At 41.3% G+C, this 24,825-nt stretch overlaps 1 pseudogene; it reads left to right on the top strand.

Moving 5' to 3' along the window:
* The first annotated feature begins 952 nt into the window (after positions 1-952).
* Zfp91-ps1 (zinc finger protein 91, pseudogene 1) overlaps positions 953-24,825 on the top strand; it is a 51,022-nt pseudogene continuing 27,149 nt past the window's right edge.

Here is a 24,825-nt window from a genome sequence, read left to right on the forward strand (position 1 = left end):
CCGGGAGCTTCTGTGCACCAGGGTTCTAGATGGCGTTTGGTGTTTTCCTCTGGAGTCAGAGATGTGGGCAGAGTGTAGTCTCTTCTGGTTTCCCAGGCGTGTCTGCCTCTCTGAAGGTTCAGCTCTCCCTCCCAAGGGATTTGGGTGCAGAGATCTTTTATCCAGTTGGTCCCTTCAGGTTCCGGCGGTGTCTCAGATGCAGCGGACTTGCTTCTCTTGTGCCCATATCCCCCTTGCTTTCTTCTTGATTAAAGTTTCTAAATCCTTCAATTTAAGTGTAGTACCACAAGAGAGTTTTAAAATTACCTATTTGAGTCATGGAATGATCTGCATTGCAGTAACAGGGAGAGGATTTGCATGTGGAGCATGGCCTCTGCTCTTAGACCACAACAGTAGAAACAGTGTCCTGTGTACACTGGAGAGTGAAACAGGATGGGTAATAGCTAGGACACAGACGCATTAATGTTTAAAGTACTCAGCTGTAGGCCTTGCCATTTTAAAGAAAGACCTGATTGACAAAGGCTTGGTGATTTTTTAATTTTCTACCAAGTGTTAATTCATACGTTTTAATGTAATACACACAAGATTGGTGGGTGTAAAATTTGGAGCGATTAGGTTGATGCAATGAATGTTGAATTTCCAGTTAGGGTACTGTCCTATGTGGATATGTGCTGTCCTCATTGACATAGTTCTGTCAGTTCGATGTTTGAGACACAGACCACTCATTGGCTGCAGCTGTGTGTCTCAGGTTATGGGACTCAGCCCCTAACAGTCTACATAGGGGAAAGATCAAATATAATTTAGTAATTCCACAGCCTCTGCCAAGGAATGCGTCTTCCTTTTCAAAGTTAATTTACCTTTGCATTTTTTCAATGACATTTATTTTCCTCTAAAGACCATTCTTGGCATGACTTTTTATTTTCCATTTTTCTTTAAATTTTTATTATATATATCTTTACTTACCTTTTGAAGGTTATTTCCCTTCCCCGTGTCCTGTCCATAATCCCCCATTCTCTTCCCTCCCCATCCCCCCATACATGTATTCCCCTTATAAATCTCCGTATTGCCCTCCCCCCATATTCCCCTGCACTGGGGCTCCAACCTTGATCAGACCAAGGACTTTCCCTTCCACTGGTGCCCCACCAAGTCTATTCTCTGCTACACATGCAGTTGGAGCCCTGGGTCAGTCCAGTAGTGGTTTAGTCCCTGGAAGCTCTGGTTGGTTGGCATTGTTGTTTTTATGGGGTTGCAAGCTCCTTCAACTCTTTCAATACTTCCTCTAATTCCTCCAGGGGAGCCCTATTCTCAGTTCGGTGGTTTGCTGCTAGTATTGACCTCTGTATTGGACATTGTCTGGATGTGTCTCTCAGGAGAGATCTATAGCCAGTCCCTTTCCGCATGCATTTTCTAGCTTCATCAATCTTATCTAGTTTTGGTGGCTGCATATATATGGGCCACAGGTGTGTCAGATTCTGAATGGCCATTACTTGAGTCACTGCTCTAATCTTTGCTTCCATATCACCTCCTGTGAATATTTTCCCCATTTTAAAAAGGGATGGGAACATCTGCATTTTGGTCATCCTTATCCTTGAGGTTACTGTGGTCTGTAGATTACGTCTTGGGTAATTTGAATTTTTGGCTAATATCCACTTACCAATGAGTATATACCAAGTGTGTTTTTGTGTGATTGAGTAACCTCACTCAGGATGATATTTTCTAGTTCATTTCATTTGCCTATGCATTTCATGAAGTCATTGTTTTTGATAGCTGAAGTCATTGTGTAGATTTACCACACTTTTGAATCCATTCCTCTTTTGACGGGCATCTAGGTTCTTTCCAGCTTCTGGCTATTATAAATAAGGCTGCTATGAACATAGTGGAGCATGTGTCTTTGTTATATGTTGGAGCATCTTTTGGGTATATGCCCAAGAGATGTATAGCTGGGTCCTCAGGTAGTTTAATGTCCAATATTCTGAGGAACCTCCAGACTGATTTCCAGAGTGGTTGTACCAGTTTGCAGTCCCACCAACAATGGAGGAGTATTTCTCTTTCTCAACATCCTCGCCAGCATCTGCTGTCGAGAGATTTTTGTCTTAGCCATTCTGCCTGGTGTGAGGTGGAATCTCAGGGTTTTTTTGATTTGCATTTCCCTGATGACTAAGGATGTTGAACATTTCTTTAGGTGCTTTTTGGCCATTCGATAATCCTCAGCTAGGAATGTTTTGTTTAGCTCTGTACCCCTTTTTTTAATAGGGCGATTTGGGTCTCTGGAGTCTAACTTCTTGAGTTCTTTGTGTATTTTGGATATTAACCCTCTATCAGATGTAGGATTGGTAAAGATCTTTCCCAATCTGTTGGTTGCTGTTTTGTCCTATTGACAGTGTCTTTTGCTTTACAAAAGCTTTGCAGTTTCATGAGGTCCCATTTGTCTATTCTTGATCTTAGAGCATAAGCCATTGGTGTTCTGTTCAGGAATTTTCCCCAGTGCCCAAGTGTTCGAGACTCTTCCCCACTTTTTCTTCTATTAATTTGAGTGTATCTGGTTTCATGTGGAGGTCCTTGACCCACTTGGGCTTAAGCTTTGTACATGGTGATAAGAATAGATCAATTGGCATTCTTCTATATGTTGACCTCCAGTTGAACCAGCACCATTTATTGAAAATGCTATCTTTCTTCCATTCTATGAATTTAGTTCCTTTGTCAAAGATCAAGTACCTATAGGTGTGTGGGTTCATTTCTGGGTCTTCAATCTGTTCCACTGATCTACCTGCCTGTCTCTGTACCAGTACCATACAGTTTTTATGACTATTGCTCTGTAATACTGCTTGAAGTCAGGGAAGGCGATTCCCCCAGAAGTTCTTTTATTGTTGAGTATAGTTTTCGCTATCCTGGGTTTTTTGTTATTCCAAATGAATTTGCACATTGCTCTTTCTATCTGTATAAAGAATCGAGTAGAAATATTGATGGGGATTGCATTGAATCTGTAGATTGCTTTTGGCAAAATGGCCATCTTTACTATATTAATCCTGCCAATTCATGAGCATGGAAGATCTTTCCACCTTCTTGGATCTTCTTCAATTTCTTTCTTCAGAGACTTGAAGTTCTTGCCATACAGATCTTTCACTTTCTTGGTTTAAGTCACACCAAGATATTTATGTTATTTGGAATAATAAAGGGTGTCATTTCCTTAATTTCTTTCTCAGCCTGTTTATCCTTTGAGTAGAGGAAGGCTACTCATTTGTTTGAGTTAATTTTATACCCCGACCCTTTGCTGAAGATGTTTATCAGGTTGAGTAGTACTCTGGTAGAACTTTTGGAGTCACTTAAGTACACTATCGCATCATCTTCAAATAGTGATATTTTGATTTCTTCCCTTCCAATTTGCATCCCTTTGACCTTCTTTCACTGTCTGATTGCTCTGGCTAGTACTTCGAGTACTATATTGAATAAGTAGGGAGGTTGTGGGCAGCCTTGTCTAGTCCCTGATTTTAGTGGGATTGCTTCAAGTTTCTCTCCATTTAGTTTGATGTTAGCTACTGGTTTACTGTATATGGCTTTTACTATGTTTAGATAGTAAACATAAATTCCTTAAATTGCTGATCTTTCCAGGACTTTTGTCATGAAGGGGTGTTGAATTTTGTCAAATGCTTTCTCAGCATCTAATGAAATGACCATGTCGTTCTTATCATTGAGTTTGTTTAAATAGTGGGTTACATTGATGGATTTTCGTGTATTAAACCATCCCTGCATCTCTGGGATGAAGCCTACTTGATCATGATGGATGATTGTTCTCATATGTTTTTAGATTCGGTTTGCAAGAATTTTATTGAGTATTTTTGCGTCGATATTCATAAGGGAACTTGGTCTGAAGTTCTCTTTCTTTGTTGGGTATTTGTGTGGTTTTGGTATAAGAGTAACTGTGGCTTCATAGAAGGAATTTGGTAGTGCTCCATCTCTTTCAATTTTGTGGAATAGTTTGGACAGTATTGGTATGAGGTCTTCTAAGAAGGTCTGATAGTGTTCTGCACTGAACCCATCTGAACCTGGGCTCTTTTTGGTTGGGAGACTTTTAATAACTGCTTCTAATTCTTTTGGAGTTATGGCGTTGTTTAGATGATTTATTTGTTCCTGATTTAACTTTGGTACCTGGTATCTGTCTAGAAAATTGTCCATTTCCTCCAGATTTTCCAGTTTTGTTGAATATAGGCTTTTGTAATAGGATCTAATGATGATTTCAAATTTCTTCAGATTCTGTTGTTATCTCTCCCTTTTCATTTCTGATTTTCTTAATTGGGATACACTCTCTGTGACCTCTGGTTAATCTGCCTAAGTGTTTATCTATCTCGTTAATTTTCTTAAAGAACCAGCTCCTGCGTTTGCTGATTCTTTGTATAGTCCTTTTCTTTCCTACTTGGTTGATTTCAGCTCTGAGTTTGATTATTTCCTGACTTCTACTCTTTTTTGGGTTTATTTATTTCTTTTTGTTCTAGAGCTGTAATGTGTGATGTCAAGGTGCTGGCATATGCTCTCTCCTGTATCTTTTTACAGGCACTCAGAGCTATGAGTTTTCCTCTTAGTACCACTTTCACTGTGTCCTATAAGTTTGGGAATGTTTTATCTTCATTTTCACTAAATTCTAAGAAGTCTTTAATTTCTTTCTTTATTTCTTCCTTGACCACGTTGTCATTGAGTAGAGCATTGTTCAACTTCCATGTATATGTGGGCTTTCTGTCATTATTGTTGTTATCGAAGACCAGTCTTAGTGCGTGGTGATCTGAAAGGATGCTTGGGATTATTTCTATGTTCCTGTATCTGTTGAGGCCTGTTTTGTGACCGATTATATGGTCAATTTTGGAGAAGGTTCCATGAGGTGCTGAGAAGAAGGTATATGCTTTTGCTTTCAGCATGGAATGTTCGATAAATATCTGTTATATCCAATTGATTCATAACTTCTGTTAGTTTCTCTACGCCTCTTTTTAATTTCTTTTTCCATGATATATCCAGTGATGAGAGTAGGATGTTGAAATCTCCTAGTATTATCCTGTGAGATGCAATGTATGCTTTGAGCTTTAGTAAGGTTCCTTTTATGAATGTAGGTGCCCTTGCATTTGGAGCATAGATATTTAGGATTGAGAGTTCATCTTGGTGGATGTTTCCTGTGATGAATATAAAGTGTCCTTCCTTATCTTTTTTAATGACTCTTGGATGGCAACTTCAGCTTGTTTCTTCAGACCATTTGCTTGCAAAATTGTTTTCCAGCCATTTACTCAGAGGTAGTGTCTGTCTTTGTCTCTGTGTTTCCTGCTTGCAGCAAAATACTGGGTCCTCTTTACGTATCCAGTCTGTTAGTCTATGTCTTTTTATTGGGGAATTGAGTCCATTGATGTTGAGAGATATTAAGGAATAGTGATTGTCGCTTCCTTTTATTTTCATTGTTAAAGGTGGAATTATGTTTGTCTTTCTTTTGGTTTCATTGCAGGGAAATTATATTCTTGCTTTCTGTACAGTCTAGTTTCTCTCCTTGTGTTGGAGTTTTCCATCTATTTTCCTTTTTAGGGCTGGATTTTTAGAAAGGTATTGCATAAATTTGGTTTTGTCATGGAATATCTTGGTTTCTCCATCTATGTTAATGGAAAATTTTGCTGGCTACAGTAACCTGTGTTGGCATTTGTGTTTTCTTAGGGTCTGTACAACATCTCTCCAGGATCTTCTGGCTTTCTTAGTCTATGGTGAGAAGTCTGGTGTAATTGTTATAGGTCTGCCTTTATATGTCACTTGACCTTGTTTCCTTACTGCTTTTAAAATTCTTTCTTTGTTTTGTGCATTTGGAGGGCATTGGATCCCATTACAGATGGTTGTGAGCCACCATGTGGTTGCTGGGAATTGAACTCAGAACCTCCAGAAGAGCAGTCAGTGCTCTTAACCGCTGAGCCATCTCTCCAGCCCTACAAATTCTTTTCTTATTTCTATACTTAGGGTGTGGCATATGTAGGTCAGACACCAGCAGTATATAAAATGTTAAACCAAATAAGGATCAATGATGCCACTTGAAGCTCAAAGCATCCTTGGGTTTTATCTCTAAAACTCACATAGTTGAAGTAGATAATAGACATCTGTGAGGTGTTTTCTCACTGCTACCTACACCCATGGCACAGATGTATATCCACAAACACAGTTGAAACATTTTTACATGGAGGGATTACAAAGGAAAGAACCCAGTTTTTGAGAACACATGAAATGATTTGCCAGTTTAACTTATTGTTATAAAATATCAGTACATATTAACGAACATCAGAAGTATGAGGTTTCCTTTTTAAATCTTAGTTTATCATTCATCCATTCTTTGATTCAAATGTAAGACATAGGAAAACCTCAGTGTGTCTTCGAGGTACATACCTGTAAGTCCAGGACATGGGCACGGTGGCAGTCCAGTCTCTGCGCTTTAGACCATGGTTGTATACATAGAGAGTTCTTGGACAGCCGTCCTATAGAATGACATCTGTATCTAGATGAAAGAGCAAACCTCCTTTTAATGAAAGTCCCTAAAACAATGTGCCTGGCTTCTGGACTCATTTGGCAGCATTGGGAGCCCACAGCAATGCCTGGGAGGTGAACCTCTGATGTAATTTATTCTTCCTGTAGGGAGAGAAAAGAAACATGTATGTATGAAGATTTGTTTGCTGAATGGGATTGTATTCTGATTCCTTGATGCCTGCAAAACTTACAGTTAGGAACTCTGAGTGGTGGTGACTCTCGGTGACATCAAGGCTGTCCTCAGGGGACGATGGACCTCAAACAGAAGTCACTCTCATAAGTCTGTGGAAGTCAAGCCTTTAGAAAGAATCATGGAGTATGGATGAACTATTGGGGGTAGGGCTTTGGATGTAAAAGCAAGAGGAAGAAAAGGCCCTCCAGAGTGCAATACTTGGGGCGGACGTGAACACCAGCCGCCTTCCATTGTACTTTCAATATCCACTCAGCTGTGACGAGTCAGTCCTGTCTGATTCTTCACCTCTCTTTTTTCTTGGCATGTACACAGAGATGTCAGTGATAGCCCCCTGCATACCCAGCATGGCAGTCTCCAATTAGACCATAAAGTCTTTCAGTCCCACAAGGACATACTTATAACCTGCCCTCCTGGTAGGAAGTAGATATTCTAAAGATTCATTCATATCTCTCCCTTTGGTTATGCTGTAGTGTAACAGTGGACCCCATGAACTTTGAATTTCCCTTGGAGTCTCTGGAAAATGACTGATTCCTCTAGGTATGAACTTCTCCGCATATCTTCCCATTTACTGAATACTTTTCAGAGGCAAGAAGAGCTAGAATGCTGTTAAGGACTTAGGAATAGGAGAAAATTCCCTGTTCCAAATGAGTCACGCGGAGTAAATATGTTAATCTTTTTCATCTGTTATAAATAATTTCCTTTTTTCCTTTTCCTTCATTTTTATTGTTTTATTTTAAAGAGTATTTTCACTTAGTCTCTGGCTGGCCTGGAACTCCTACCTGTTGGATAATCTCAAAGAATTTTGCCCACCTTGTCTGAAAATACCAGCATTAGAGGTGAACATGTCAGAGCTTGATGAATCAGTCCTTTTAATTGGCTTAATGGGGATGAGTGGCTGAGTCTATATGGTTAAGGTAGCAAAGACAGAGAATGTGGTCCTAAGTCTAGCAATAGATTTCTACCATGAAATGCAGCCCTCTTCCCTTCAGCTCCACTGTCTTTCTTTCTTTCTTTTTTTTTCTTTAAAGATTTATTCATTTCATGTATGTGAGTACACTCTAGCTGTCTTCAGACACACCAGAAGGGCATCAGATCCCATTACAGATGGTAGTGAGCCACCATGTGGTTGCTGGGAATTGAACTCAGGACCTCTGGAAGAGCAGTCAGTGCTCTTAACCACTGAGCCATCTCTTCAGTCCCTCCACTGTCTTTCTAATTAGGAGCAATATTGTTTCGCTTTATCATGTCTGTTATAAGTCACAAAAGGACTAGGGCAGAGTTCTGTCCTTTTCTACAGATGGTGAAACCCAGACTCAGAATGCTCTGTCATTACTGCATAGATATGTGGAACTGCTCATGTTGCTCATGCTGTGATTCTAATGACTCACTAAAGTGGAAGCCACCTCAGCCAGACCTGGTGGCACAGGCCTGTAATCACCGTGCTTGGAAAGTGGAGACAGCCGTTTCAGGATTTCGAGGTCATCCAAGGTGAAAGGGATCAATGGGGTATGGTGCTAGTCCTAGAGAAACAAGTCAGAATGTGATTGGCTCAGGCCTATATCCATATACTTCCTTGCAGCTCCAGAGGTTCAGGGTAATGACACCATTAAGTGTTAGCTGAGGTACTTACACTCCAATTTTTCTATACTTGATAATGTTTCCTGTTTGAAACACCCTGGTTACTTCAGGGCCAGGTTACTGCAAGTGGGAAATTTTTCCTCAGGCCGGTATGAGCTCCCTAATGGCACATCCAATGCAAAGTGTTTATCCCTGAAATCATGTACACACCAAACAGTACCTCACAAAGCAGGTGTTATGCATCTATTTGTGCATACATTTTCACACGTGGTTAACAAGAAATTGGAAAGGAAGGATTTCAGGGTGCATAAGGAAGAGATAAGGAAGGCAAAAAAGTAGTACGATATATTGAGATCAACATGTATAAAAATAAAATTTAAATAAAAATGTGCTCAGATAGCACAGCAGTTTGATAAGGCACTGTTAGAGGGGCAGGAGGCCAATTCCCAAAACTCCGTGGTTACTATCTCTGTAAAGGATCTGCTTCCCCCTGCTGGTCTAAGCATATACTGTGCACAGGCACATGGGGGCAAAATACCCATACATATAAAAAAAAAATTCAAAAAGAATACCTTAAAACACTGGAATTCTCTGCAGTGAAGTCGTTGTCATGAGAAAGAGAGCAGTCAGGGCTAGTTGAAATGTAATTCTTTTGTCCTGCATTTAGGCATCTATTGCCTTCCTCTGAACCAGCTTGCTCAGGAGGAAAAGCTACTTTACCTTGAGGTTAGAATAGCTCAGCACAGGTGTTCAGGTAAGAACAGTAACCATTGCAGTGTCATGTGACTGTTCCTTGATGTATTCTGTATTTGTCTTCTGTGTCCTTTGTATATGGGAGGGTTGTGGAATTGAAACATCTTTTAAGTCTATCTTTTTGATCAAAACATTAAGGACTAGTATAGTTTTGCTGTGTAAATCTCCATCAGCCTCAGTGACTAAACTTGCAAGATCCTATTCCCATTTAAATTGTTCAAAGCATCACCTGGAGCCCAAACTTAAAAGAGTCTTATGGATGACAGCACACGTGGAACTCAAACTCTGTCTTAGGCTGCCTCTTCTTTGGGCATCAGCCAGAGGGGAATGAGTGATCTCTCCCTGGGAAAGGATGTTAATTCTACACCAGCTGTACATCCAGCCTTTTAGAACATTGTTTCTGAGACAAGCGTTCCCATGGCGAGTCACAGAGCCCTCATTCCACTATGTTATTTCCCACGTCAGTAACATTGCTGTCCTACTGATAACACCAGCTGAATCTTAAGTTAACATCTGTACCACCACTGTGTTTTAAAAGTTCACATTTGAGTCATATAATCAACTGTTTATTGCATCCAGAGGGAAAGGATTTGCATGAGGGGCATAGCCTCTGCATTCAGACCAGAATAGGAGGAAGTTTATTGGGTACACTACTGGGGCGGTGGGCACAATCAGCTACTGGAGTAGCCATTTAAAAAAAGGACCTGATCATGGCAGGGTGGTGATTTACTAATTTTACAGAATGTATTAATTCATGTTGGGTGAATGAAAACAGACTAGATCCGTGGGTGTAGGATTTGTGATGTCAGTGAAGCCCATGAGTATTCAAATAGCACTTAGGTTACTGTCCTGGGGAGATATGTGCAGTCAGCATTGACATAGAGAAGTCAACTCAGAAATGTGAAACACAGGCCTTCATTGCCCGTAGTTGTTTGTGGCAAGTTCCAGGTCCCAGCAGGCAACACTCCAGATAGAGACAAGGTCAAACGGTATTTGATAAATGCTTTTCCAGGAAAAGGGCTGCTCTTTTTCTAAGTCAGAATGCCTATGTGTTTTTCAATTCTATTTATGTTTGTAAAAAGTCCTCCATTGGTTCCCTTTAATGCAGCACTGCTCTGAACTCTTACTTGTTTGCATTCTGTGATGTGTCCCAGGCACAAGAATTTCTTTCCCTTTTTTACAAGTTCTGCTTAGGACAAGGTCTGCTGAAGCCCAGGCTGAGTCATGCTACGTAATAGAGAATTGCTTTGAACCTTTAGTCCTGTCTCTAAGGCCACATGATGGGAGGACAGTCCTGCATCTCTTCTAGGCTTGGCTCTGAAGGTGAAAGTTTTCCTGTATTGGCAGTACTTGACATTAGCAATGAGTAGTGACGTCATCAATTTCCCTTGGTCGATAATCACCCTGACTGACCATTACTCTGGACCACAGGCCAGGCAATGAAGAATCTGGAAAGTGTATTGCCAGGGCGTTAAGTTTGGAATCGATGTGTGGGGAGGGAGCATCGTCATAGAAGCAAGGGTAGGGGGCGGGGGTATAGGAGAGGGGGAAAAGGAGATAACATTTGAAATGTAAATACATAAAATATCTAAGAAAATAAATAAAGTAGAAACAAATGTAAAGAAAGAAGAATATGGACAAAGACCTGAACTTACTGTGAACTGTTGTTGACACTAATGCAGCTAGTTCAAATTACTCTAGTTACAAGAGTTCAGTTCCCTAAAACCAAACAGATGGGCACTCTGAGGGATTGTTATTATTTGCAATATTCAAGATGGGAAATCTCTTCTTTAATCTGGAGGTATTGATTGACAAGAAAAAATTAGTCTAGGCCATAGCTTGTGGTGGGCGCTTCCATGTATAAAGGATATTGAAGTTGGTAGTTCTTTCTCTTCTTGCCATACACTGGCTAGAAAGATCATTTTTTTTCTGGCATTAGCATCTCCTTCTCTTTAATTCTGGCATATGGTAAAGACGAGCTGAGACACACAGCTACTGCTGTATTCTTCAAATTTCCATTGGTATACAGTTTTTGTTTTACTAGTTGGACCACATTCTGCGAGCCATTCTTATATATCCACTCCATGCACACATAGACATTTCCATTGTATTAGTTCTGTTCATCTGGAAAACCTTTACTAACACAGATATGATGTTTCACCTTCCCACTGAGGAAGATGTGCTTCTAACATTAGTGCTCCGTAGCTGTCGGAATCCATTCCCTGCTTTTCTCCCAGGGTTGTTTGCAGTCTCACATGTAGCAGTTGAATATTAGCTTCAATTTACCCGACGTCAGCGTACAATCAGAGAAACAAATATCACACTTTGTGTCCTAAAGTCTCTCTTTAATTGTTACTATCCTTGGAACCTGTACTTTAGCCTGCTCCAAGCTGAATACTGTACCTTGCAAGGTATCCCTCTTGATTGAGGAGCAGCAACAGCAGCAAGAGCAGGAGGAAGAATCTCCTGCTGAGTGCTGGAAGGCAGAAAGATAGGTTATTGGAAGACACGCTAAAGAGATACTGAAATAAAAATCTTGCTGCTCTGAGAAGGGTAAGCTCCTGGACTAGAATCCTGGGCCAGGAAACGCTATGCTGTGCGCCTTCAGCGCACTCTAATCCTACGGGAGGGGTTCATGTCACTCAAGATTCACTGGCCAATCAGGGCCTCCAGGCAGGACGTCCACTAGTAGAAGAGGAGTGTACTTCCTGGTGCCCTGTTTCCAGCATCCGATTTATCTGAGTTGCTTAGCGGGCTTGAATGATTGGCCTGATGTGTTTTGTTGTCGGCTGCCGGGTGTCTTATGGACGTGCTGGCAATCTACTAAGTCGGGACATGGTGAGTAGGTGACCGCTGCCCAAAACGAGAAGGAGCGGGCGGCTCAGCCGCCGGACTCGGTGTGGTGGGTTGCAGGGGGCCAACCCTGGCTGTTCTTTCTTTTTGGTTTCTTTTGAGGCAGCGGAGGGGAAGAATGTCCGCGGGGGCAAGACTTGGTCTTGCGAGATATTTAGGGTTGCCGTTTTACCTATTTTAAGTCTACGGCGTTTTGCAGCTGTAGCTGACTTTCCTGAGTTCCTCAGAGGCCAGAATGTAAACTGCAATCTCTGGTGTGTAGCCCCTCACCTTAAAACAGCAGGAGGGTTAAGTAGCCTTTCTTCTATCTCCAGGGAACTGGGCTGCTCTAACTTCCAGCCTGGTAGTTGAAGTCACAGGGAGAAAAGTGACACACTTTGAAAGGTGACTTTAATGTTTATTTCCAAGTTTTTCTCAAACGTTGTCTACTAAAAGGGAATCGGGTAATTGAGTAAAGGATTGATTGCTAGATCCTTTCCCTCAAGTCCAGATGCACTCACTTGATAGGCTTGGGGGAAGTTTGGAGCAGTAAACTTCTATGAGCCAGGAGAAGAGAGACACCCTCAGAGAAGAAAGACTTTTATACAAACAAATATGGATAAACTCACCCAAGTTCTATACAAAATCATATGTTTTGGGGAGGTTGGCTTGATCAATGCATATTGAATTTCCAACTGGAGGGTACCCCTTTGCAGCTGTGTCCAATCCACTTGCACAATTACTTCAGCTCAGTGGGTTGAGAAGAATGCCATATGTTCCAGCTGTGTGTTACGTTACTTATCTAGCACCTAACATTGCACATAGGGTCCAGGTCAAAGCCATTCTCTCTGCCAGGGAATGGCCTTTACTTATTCAAAATTGGTACGGATATGTGGGGATTTTCTTATTAATAATGTTTTTCTTTTGAAAGAGTCAACGATTGATTTCACATTTTATATTTCATTTCTCATTAATTCGTTCATTTTTATTGGTTATTGGATATATTTACATTTCAAATGTTATCCCTCTTCCTGGTTTCCCCTCTGCAAACCCTCTATGATATCCCTCCCCCGCACCCCCACCAACTCCTGCCTCACCTCCCTAGCATTCCCCTACGTAGGGGCAGCGTCTCCACAGGACCAAGGGCCTTCCCTGCTCCCATTGATGTCAGATAAGGCCATCCTCTGCTATGTGAACAGCTGGGGCCTTGGATCCCTCCAGGTGTTCTCTTTGGTTGGTGGTTTATCCCTGGTAGCTCTAGGGTAATCTGGGTGGTCCTGTCAGGGGTAGACAGGTCTCTAGTCAAATGATCTAGATGAAGAAATGTCCATAAACGGGTTATTCTGTGGACTTCTGACGCCCTTGAAGATTTCCTGTCTACATAGGCGTTTCTGAACTGTTAAGCATAGACTACCGTTGGCCCTCTCTAATCAAAGTATTTCCAAAAACCCATCTAAACTGACTCAGAACCATGACTTTGCTATCTGGTCTTTAGCTGGTACTAGTCAATCAACTAAAAACAATGTATAATAGCAGTTATAGGACTGGGTCTAAGATTTGTATTCTTAGATGCATAGTGGAGGCACAATGCTTATGTTAAAGTAGCAATATTAATCTCAATTATAAATCAATAAGAAAGTATACCAATGAAAACCTCGCATTTGTGTAAAATGCATTCTATACCAATGAAAAGATTGCAGCTTCAACTTTGTATCAATTACAAACATTTCTATCAATGTAAGATATAGCTGTAAAATTTTGTTTTAGAGTAAGTTTGCTAATCTATCCCTGTTTGTCTATTTCTCTAACTTCTATGAATTACTATATCACCCCCCCCCTTTTTTTAAAAGTAAGGATAGAAAAGAGGAAAGGAAAGGTAGCAACCCCTGAGTTTAAATTCTCTAGTTCCCCCTGCCCAAAGCTACATTTGTATAGTATCCCTTAAAAGAAAACATATCCACAACTCTTAGAATAACCAGAACCATCCACCCCAACAGAAGGAACTGGGACGATGATCTTCCTCGTCTGTTTCCAGCTGAATTGGGGTGAAGAATTCCCTTCTGGGGCCCAAGGGGAATTAGGAAGAGTTGGCTTTGTCGAAGTAGAGCTAGCTGGGATTTGCCTGCCAGTCACTCTGCTGAGAAAGTTCATCCCTTAGCTGACATCTTGACTATGACAGTCTGAAGGGCTGGATAAGTAAGCTGGCCATTCTGGGAAAGTTCTGAAAGCAAGCCTTTAAATGAAGAAGCTTCAGTGTCATTGAGGGGAATCAAGCACGAAGGTCCCGGAATCTCAGCATCCCAGAATGTGGGTCATTTCAGGGCTGTCTTTCTCTTCTTTCATCCTGCAGCACACAAGACTTACAAGCACCATATAGTTCTGTAAGCGCATCCACATGGAGTAAGCAGGGTGCACAGCTTAGAAAATAAAGATCAACAAAGAAAGGTGACTGCCTTTCTCCAGGTTAGTTTGATCATATAATCAAACCGTAACATAATTTTGTCATACATGCCATTTTACAGGATGCATGTAATAACAAGTTATGAGAAATTCGTACTCAAAATGTTACTGGCTGTTTATAGACACTTTAGCCAGTTCATACACGGAGACCTAGACATCCTCATATATACATCACCTATTTGTTGATTGTCTTAGTCTCCCTTTTCTTCTGTGTTGCCAAGGACTTCAGGAGGTCTCCCCTTGTCATGTCTGATCTTTATCAGCTAGGAAGGAACCCACAGCTTTTCTTCTCCTGTAGAAACATAGGCATAACCCCTTCCCCAGCGTAACACATTTCCCATTTTCCATTCTGACGTCAGAATATCCTTAATATAAGCAGGCTGGTTTAGTTCAGTAGTCTTTTCCACAATCCAGTGTCTTTCAGCAGCTGTGCTGTTTTGTTTATCAGCATTAAAAAATTTAAGGTTAATAAAGCACTATGTAGCCTATCTCTGGGAGTTTTTGTTGCCCCTTTTTGCCTGTTAAGCATCTCCTTTAGACTTCGATTAGATCTCTCCACAATCGCTTGTCCTATAGGATTGTGTAGTATACTTGTAACATGTTTTATATTATAATATTCAAAGAAGTGCTTAATCTAGTTTGATTTATATGCTGGACCATTGTCCGTTTTAATTTGTATGGGTATTCCCATTATAGCCATAACTTCTAACAAATGTGTAATTACAGAATCGGCCTTTTCTGACGCTATGGCAGTTGCCCATTGAAATCCTGAATATGTATCTATAGTATGGTGTATTTATTTCAGCTTACCAAACTCTGTAAAATGGAGAACATCCATTTGCCAAATTTCATTTCTTTGGGTGCCCTTAGGGTTAGTTCCTGTAGGCAATGGAGTTTGACTATATAACGAGCAAGTAGGACATTGCCTCACAATCTCCTTGGCTTGTTGCCAAGTGATAGAGAATTCTTTCTTTAAGCCTTTGCTATTAACATGGTGTTTTTTATGGAATTCTGAAGCCTCTAGTGCACTTCCTATCAGTAGCTGGTCAATTTCATTATTACCTTGTGCCAGAGGGCCTGGCAGACCTGTATGGGATCTTATGTGTGTTATATATAGTGGGTAACTCCTATTTCTGATCTTTTGTTGTAGCTGAATAAATAGTGATGTCAATTCAGAATAGTCCTGAATAAGTTCAGCAGTCTCTATGTGTAAAACAACCCTTTCTGCATATTGAGAGTCAGTTACTATATTAAGAGGCTCTTGAAAATCTGACAACACCATGAGTATTGCATACAATTCAGATTTTTGAACTGATTTATAGGGACTCTCAGTCACCTTGCTTACATTTTCTGATTTATATCCTGCCTTTCCTGACTTACTGGCATCAGTGTAAAATGTAGGGGCTCCAGATATTGGAGTTCCCTTTATTATACGAGGGAGGATCCAGTTAGTTCGTTTTATGAACTGAAGTCGCTTGCTTTTAGGGTATCTGTTGTTAATCTCTCCTAAGAAGTTACTGCATGCTCTTTGCCAATGTTCATTTTGTACCCACAAAGAGGCAATTTCTGCATTAGTAAAAGGTACCACAATTTCAGCCGGATCCATTCCAGCTAATTGTCGAAGTCTCAATTTTCCTTTAAGTATCAATTCAGAGACCTTCTCAATGTAGGTTTTCAGTTTCTTACTCTGTTTATGTGCTAAAAATATCCATTCTAAGATATAATCTTCCCTCTGCATGAGGATTCCTGTAGGGGAATGAGTAGAGGGTAAGATGACTAATATGCAGGCCATCTTTGGATCAATACGATCTAGATGTGTGTCCTGCAATTTCCTTTCTACCAAAGCTAGCTCTTTCTCAGCCTCAGCTGATAGTTTCCTTGGGCTGTTTAAATCTTTATCGCCTTGTAACGTTTGAAATAAATTGCTCAACTCTTGAGTGGTCAAGCCAATCACAGGCCTCAACCAGTTAATATCTCCCAGTAGTTTCTGAAAATCATTAAGTGTCCTTAATTGATTTCTTTTGATTTGCACCTTTTGTGGCCTAATCCTTTGTAGACTCACTTTATACCCTAGATAATTAATAGAATCCCCTCTTTGTATTTTCTCAGGGGCGATTCGTAATCCCCAGCAAGGTAAGGTTTTTTTCCCTTCATCAAACATTCTTTCCAGGATATTTATATCTGAATCAGACAATAAAATGTCATCCATGTAATGATAAATAATAGATTGGGGAAATTGTTTGCGAATCATCTCCAATGGCTGCTGTACAAAATATTGACACGAGGTAGGGCTATTCAACATTCCTTGTGGCAGGACTTTCCATTGATATCTTTTTATGGGGCGACCTCTATTGAGGGTAGGCACTGAAAAGGCAAACCTTTCCTTATCGCCTTCATGTAGAGGAATAGTGAAAAAATAATCTTTTAAGTCAATCACTGTAATAGGCCACTCCTTAGGCAACAAAGAAGGCAGTGGGATCCCAGGCTGCAGGGAACCCATCGGCCGAATAATCTTATTAATTGCTCTGAGATCTGTCAACACCCTCCATTTGGCAGACCTTTTTTTAATGACACATACTGGAGAATTCCAAGGGCTGGTGGACTCCTCTATATGCTGAGCCTCCAGCTGCTCCTGGACTAGCTGTTCTAATGCCTGTAGTTTTTCTTTTGCCATAGACCACTGATCAATCCAGATGGGTTGGTCAGTCAGCCACCTTAGTGGCAAAGCTGTTGTTGTCTTAACAGCAGTGGCTCCTTGGGGTAGCACTATATTGTCAGCCTCTGCTGTATCTTGCTTATGGACAGCTTGGACAGTCTCTAACTGTCCTTGATAACATTCCCTGACTGATTTAAAGTTTTTATTAGGAGCCTGATGAATTTCAGGGCCAGACCCTGAAACTGAGGGGATATTAATTTGAGTTTTCCACTGCTGTATTAGATCTCTTCCCCATAAGTTAATAGCTATATCAGCCACGTATGGCCTTAATTTTCCTACCTGACCTTCTGGTCCTATACATTTAAGCCACCTGGTGCTTTGTTTTATTTGGGATAAAGTGCCAACACCTTGAAACTGCATATCCACTCCTTGAAGTGGCCAACTAGTGGGCCAAGATTTTGGAGAGATGATGGTAACATCTGCTCCAGTATCAACCATTCCTTCAACTTCAATATTGTTTACCAGTATTTTTAGTTTTGGCCTTTGGTCCTCTATAGACGTTTGCCAAAATATTCATTTTTTGCTCCCTTTGAGGCTTTTGTAATTGTCCATAGGACTTCCCTCAGCCTCCTCTGGTCCCAGAATATCTATTTTTGAAGTCGTGCCCTTTAATTGTTCTGAGGAAGAGAACTCTCCCTGCCTGGCATTGGGGCCTTCGAGAGGCCCCCCTGGGAGTTTTTTGGCAGGATGCGGCCCCATCTGTCTGTTATTGCTCTACATTCCTTAGTCAAATGTCCACCTCTGCCACATCTTTGACACATTCCAGGAGGCATAGTCCCCCTTTTGGTATTACTTTGGTTTTTCTTGCAGTAATATCTGAGATGACCCTGCTCACCACAATTAAAACATTTGAAATCTTGAGTCATCTCTAGCTGCCCAGTGGCAGCTTCTCCTATCACAGTCATTTCAGGAGAACAAGATCCAACAATAGCTGTATATCTAATCCACTCATCTATTGGTGCGGACCTCGCCTTCAGTGGTCTGATTACTTCCCTGCATTCGGTATTTGCATTTTCAAAGGCTAAAGACTCAATTATCGCCTTTCTTGCCGCTGAATCTGATACACTCCTTTCCACAGCTGAGGTAAGCCTTTGTAAAAAGTCAGGGAAGGTTTCTTTAGGACCTTGTATGACTTGAGTGAATGTTTCAAGTCTTTTCCCTGATTCTGCGACTTTGTCCCAGGCCTTTAAGGCTGACAATCGACGCCATGCCAGAGTTTCTTCATCATATACAGCCTGCATCTCTACTTCAGCAAAGCGGCCTTCACCAAGCAGTTGATCTGTGGAAATCTCTCTGCCCCTAGCTCTGTTTTGTCGTGCTATCTCCCTCACTTCTTCTCTCCACCACGAAATCCATTGTAAATTTTCAGCAGGCTCTAGAATTGCTCTTACCATATCTTTCCAGTCTTGGGGGATTACTCTATTTTTAATAGCCCAAGAAATCAAGATTTGTTTTACAAATGGTGAATGCATTCCAAAATTAGTTACGCTTTCCTTAAATTTCCTCAATTCTAACACATCCATGGGTTGCCATTCAAATTCTTCATAACCCTGTGGATGATCATAGTCTGGAGGCCTTTGTTGTACACTAACTGGATAGACTAAAGTTTGTTTCCTAATAACCTTAGGTTGGCTTTCCCTAATTTTATCTTCTGTCTCTACCTGAGTTTTTTCTTTAGTTGTAATTTTAAATTCCTCTCTTAAAATCTGTACCCATGCTTCATATCTCTCCTTCTGTCTTTCCCCCTGTTCCTTGAGTTCCTGAATTCTCTGTTCAAGGCTTTGCTTCCACACTTTGAATTTTTCTTTATATTGTACTTCTAATAATCTGCTATCCATTATCTTTTGATTGATTAATTTTAAAAAGTTATTCTCCAAGTCTTGCTTCCAAACCTCATTACTTTCTCTCTGCTGTTCAGTATGACCTGTGAGCTGTTGTATGTTCTGTACTAACATCCTTTCTAGTTCCTGTCTACCACCTTCATTTTCATCTTTCTGTCTCTTATTCTGATCTATAATTTCCTGTGTCTTCAATTCTAGTGTTCCTTCTAGGCTACATTGCCAAGACTTAATTTTCTCTTTCTGTTGTTCATGTTGTTCCATAATTACCTGTATCTTCTGTTCTAAGCTCTGCTTCCATAATCTTAGCTTCTCTTTATGTTGTAATTCTGATATTGCAGCCTCTGCCTTATTTTGATTTGCTAGTTTTAGTAAGTTATCCTCTAGACTTTGCTTCCAGATTCTATCTCTATCTCCCTGCTGTTCAATTTGATCTATGAGTTGTCGAATTCTTTTTTTGTAGCGTCTCTTCTAGCTCCTGTTGCCAAGACATACGCTTATCTCTCTGTTGTTCAGAGTCATCTATAAATTTCAGAAATTTCTGTTCTAGCAGTACTTGTAATTTCTTTTCTAAGGCTAGAAATTTGCTATTTAGGGCCCTGTCTTTTGAGAAGATATAGTAAATCAGAAGAATGAATATTGCAATACCGGTAAATGATAAAGTGTCTATTTCCTCAAAATTCACAACCGTCAGACCATTCAAAATATCATCCCATAAGGCCCAAAAGATATTCATTGTGTTTCTCATCTTTAAGTATCAAAAGGTTATATATCTCTCTTACATCAAAGTAGTACCTGATCCAAAGCCCTTTATACCTTTTTCTCCCTCCACCTCTTTGGGTTGTCTCCGGCTTTGCTTGGTCGTGTGGTGATCTCGGGAATCCTGTTCAATTTGCTGGCTAGAAAACTCCCTCACAGGCAGTTGTGCTCTAGGTTCTTCTGTCCCTTTCCTCGATTCTAGATGATGCCCTCGGCTGTAGCTCTCTGTCTGGGGTTTGGGACAGGGAGCCTCTCTGCATTTCTCCGTAGACCCCTCAGACCCAGTCAACTCCCAATCCACCAGTACTCCTGCCTAGATCTCTATCAGAGCCCTATTCTGGGGGTGAGAGGGAAGTAAAATTTTATCTCAGGTTTGTTGAGTTCTAATAGATCCGTTGGGTGCCATTTTGTTGCAGTTTGTTGCAGTTTCCTCTCCAACCCGATCGGCCACTACAAAGAAAACACAACTCAATTAATATGAAAACAATCTAGCGTCTAGATTGGGCAGATCCAACCTACACTGTCCTATTCCTAGCTCCCAAATGCCTCATCCCTTGCACCTTTTATTTGCCAGGTCTCCAGCTTCTCCTTCTCCCAAGACAACTCTCTCCTCGCTTCTCTCCTTTCCCTTCCCTCGACTCCTCCCCCTCCTGACTCCTCCCCTCTCCTGACTCCTCCCCTCTTGCTCCCGACTCCTCCCTCTGCCCAAATCTTGAGCTCTTGTCTTTATTTTACAAATTCAGAGAGAACTCCAAGGCAAACCACAACAATGGACTCTAAGCCTTTAGAAGTGCAAGTCCAATTCAACGCTTTTAATAATGATTCCTCTTGGCCATGGCCTATTTTATGATATCAGTGAAAATTAACCATACAGTAGGGTTGTGTGGATGATTGGAACACAGTAAATTTCCCCTTCCAACTACACAAACCAGGGAGGACTTTCTTCTACATTAGCTGTAGAGCAGTTAGCATCAGTGCAAATCCTTTAAGGGTTGGAGTGATCCCAAGATTGACAAGACTAGGCTGCCGTGAGGAATAATCCTGTTAAGAACATTCTCCTTTACTAATAATGAGACCAACGTCAGATGACTTCTCAGCTCTCTCTTCTGTAGAAGATTCCGATGCTAGGAATATTTGTTGAAAGGCGCTTGCATAAACACAGACTGCTATCTACTATACTTTTAATATGTGTTATACATTATAGTGTGCTCATCAAATCAAAGTCAGCTGGGGTTCTAAATCAGACCCTGTCTCAAACAAAGGAAATAATCAGAACTGTATTTGTGATCGGCCAGCATATTTCGGTTTTTATTTCCTTTACTAATTAATCTTAATGGTAAAATTTGATTCCAAGGTAAATGTTACCTTTTTTTTTTTTTTGACTTGTTCTTCATGTACATTCTTGTGATCTCCACATCATACATGGTCTCCAGTGTTCCTGGCATGTTCTGTTACCTGGGTGATAGTGAACTAAGTTACTAACTGAAAAAAGATTCTACTTCTGTAAGCACATGCTATGTACCTAGGCCTTGAGCTTGACTATAAAAGCCATCCCCTGCTTTTTAATAACTTGATTTATTTCTTTTATGTATTCAGTTTACATCCTGAACACTGCCCTCCTCCCCGGTACCCCTCCCTTAATTCTTCGCCTAGTTGCCTCTCCTCTTCTCCCCTGAGTCGATGGGCCACATTGCATTATGCAGATCTTCTATTTCGTAGGACTAGTGTAACTACAGTATCTTGGTTTCATACTAAGTTCAATGTTTTATTCAGATTCTTGATAGCCTAGTGTGTAGACCCAAAAATAGGCCAGTCAGATGCTCATCAATCATCTAAAATTGATTACCTTACTGTTCATTCGTAATATTAAATATTGTCAAAGAAGGGAAGTTATCAACTTCCTTTTATTCTGTCCCTTTCTGGACTGTGATGTTACCACTTTCAAAGTTCCTGGAGTAGACATTGATATTAAGCTGTGATGAAAAGAGTACAGAATCTTTGATGTAAAGGATTTTCCAATGCCTGGGAAATAGTGAATCACACTGAGTAGAGTTTACCTCAGGGAGAGTCTGCCTCCCTCAGGTCCGTAGCAGGGTAACCAAGCATCTTAGAGATTAGGATGCTAGGATACACATGGTTTTTCACCCGGATTGTCAGAAAATATGGCTTCAGAAGGTAACACAGGAGACAGCCATGATTAACCAACAGCCACTAGGCCCAACGCCAGATCAAAGAGCAGCCCTTTAACAAGCAGCTTCATGGACCATTGCAGGGTCACAACCACCACTAAGGCCTGGTGTGCCATAAAGGACCGCTTTTCTTCTTGAGATAAGTATGGATCCGCGAGGTGGGCAGGACATCAGGTGACACCATTTGAAAAGGAAAAACACTGTTGTGGTGAGGACTGGCCTGATTGAGCAAGGCTTTCCATGAGGACTTCATGGATAGAGAATTACATAGCTCCTTCTCAAACTCAGCCACATCTTAGAGCCTGTAGGGGCCTGGAGCCTAGGACCTGGGGCCTTTCCCTAAGGCCTTGAGGTATGTATTAAAAAAGCAGAGCTTCTTCTCTAAAATCAGGCATATGCTTTTGAAATCTGTTAATGGTCTGGGGCCAGGTCCTTTAGAGACGGGTTGTCTCTGATGCTGAGATTCCAAAAATTGCTACCACATGGGGCTGAAGACATGAGTTCCAAAGTAGTGGAGGCATGGTCTTTAATGTTAATGAGATGGCCCTGTACTCAGTGAGCAACATTGTTTGATCAGATCCCTCCTTAATTTGGCCATTGTATGGTTGATTCTGCTGACTTCATGGAAGTCTCCCATTTCTTTCCATTTTCCTTGTAGGTAGTATAAATGCTGCTGTTCTTAAGAAGCTTCCTTAGCAGAAGCCTTAGCTCCTTGCTACCCCACCCCAGCTTTCATACTTTCTATCTCCTACTTTTTCTATCTTTTGCATCCTCTGAAGCCTTCCACTTAGGATTCTGTCCTTGAAGAATGGCCCGCTCTTTCAGAGTATTGGTGTAGTTAAGAAATGATTGGTAAGGGTTGGGGATTTAGCTCAGTGGTAGAGCGCTTGCCTAGCAAGCACAATGCCCTGGGTTCAGTCCCCAGCTCCCAAAAAGGAAAAGAAAAAAAAAAAATAAAAGAAGTGATTGGTGAAATATATTTGCAATGTACATCTCCTAACTGCCAAGGGGCTAAAACAAGTAGTCACCACTCTATCCTTAAATTGTTCCCAATCAACCTTAGGGTGTCTGTGAATTGTTGTCTTTATGCAGGTGAGGGCTAAATGAGTCCATTTGTACATTTGGGAAAGTGAGTCTTTTGTTTATTCGCTGGGGAGTATAGCTTTACCCTTGAGTGTGCCACTGCCCTTCCTCTTCTAAGCAATTTGGGCCCTTTCTTCTGCTGTATATTCTAAATGAGCCCATCCTTTAGTCTAATTCTGGTTCCCAGCAGGTGTGTCTTGCTGGCCCAAAACTGGGATGGTCCTTTGCATAACCATTTCTGGAGCCACCTGATTTGCCTGGTTATTGTCCAGTGCCACTGAGTCTCTTCCCATCTGATGTCTTGGGTAACGAATGCTCATAGTTGTTACCTTCATCATGACATCCAAGAGACCCAAGATTTTGGCTTTGAAAGACCCCCAGAGCAGGGAGACCCTCACTCAAGTCTCGGGATGATGAGACCGTCCTTGCTGTAATAAACATGAGGTTTATTGATAGGAACCAGTGCACTGGGGTCGAGACTCATATCCCATGCAGGGGCAGTGGGGTTCGACCCTGACATGCTGGGAGAAAGGGTATTTAAAGGGAGAAACCACAATCCAAGGGGGCAGGGGTAGTGTCATTGGAAAATCACAAGCTTCCTGTCAAGATTGCTTAACTTTTTGTTCCCTTTAGTTCCTAGGAGAAGCTTCCTGCTTCTCAAGGCTGTTTGTTCTTTTAAGATTTTAATCTAACTTAATGGTCAGCTAGTTCCTGGAAGAAGCTTCCTCTTATCTTTACTAGGTTGGGATCACCTATCTAAGGGCCTTATCTTAAACCCTTTTATCTGGATCCTGGGAGAGCAGGCTCAAGAAATGGGATCCTTTACTTACTTACAGGTAGAGGGCAGGGTCTGGAATTTGAGGTATTTAGGGCTTCTTAGGGGTGAGATTCCATTTTTAGACTTCTGACTTTTTGGCTGTATTTTTTATTCTTTGAACTTCTTTTTCTACCTTGGTATATAGCCCGGTGGACGGGAGCTGTGGCAAAGGCATCTGTGCTGATGTGCTGAGGGATAAAATGCTAAAGAATGGAAAGTTCCTGCCTATTTGAAGGCAGATTGCTTGGGTGGGATCTTGTGGTCTTTTCTGGATGTCTTGAGGCAAAGTCATAAGTTGAAAAGAACCCAGATGTCTTCAACAGAGTAATGGATGCAGAAAATGTGGTACATTTACACAATTGAGTATAACTCAGTTATTAAAACAATGACTTCGTGAAATACTTAGGCAAATGGATGGAACTAGAAAATATCATCCTGAGTGAGGTAACCCAACCACAAAGGAACACACATGGTATGCACAACTGATAAGTGGATATTACCCCAAAAGCTCAGAATACCCAGAATACAATTCACTGACTATCTGAAGCTCAAGAAGGAGGAAGACCAAAGTGTGGATACTTCAGTCTTTCTTAGAAGGAGGAACAAAATACACACAGGAGGAAATAAGGACACAAAGTGTGGAGCAGAGACTGAAGGAAAGGCCATCCAGAGACTGACCCACCTGGGGATCCATCCCATATACACTCACCAGACTCAGACACTATTGCAGATGCCATGAAGTGCCTGCTGACAGGAGCCTGATACAGCTTTCTCCTGAGAGGCTCGGCCATACCTTGACAAATACAGAGTTGGAGGCTCACAGCCAACTACTGGACTGGGTCCGGGGTCCGCAATGGAGGAGTTAAAGAAAGATTTGGAGGAGCTGAAGGGGTTTGCATCCCCACAGGAAGAACAACAATATCAATGGAGCAGACCCCCCCCAGAGCTCCCAGGGACTAAACACCCAACAAAAGAGTACACATGGAGTGACCCTTTGCTTCAGCTACATATGTAGCAGAGAATGGCCTTGTTGGACTTCAGTGGGAGGAGTGGCACTTGGGCCTGCGAAGGCT

This window comes from Rattus norvegicus, chromosome 17 (genome assembly GCF_036323735.1).
Source record: "Rattus norvegicus strain BN/NHsdMcwi chromosome 17, GRCr8, whole genome shotgun sequence".
In the NCBI taxonomy this organism is placed as follows: Eukaryota; Metazoa; Chordata; class Mammalia; order Rodentia; family Muridae; genus Rattus; species Rattus norvegicus.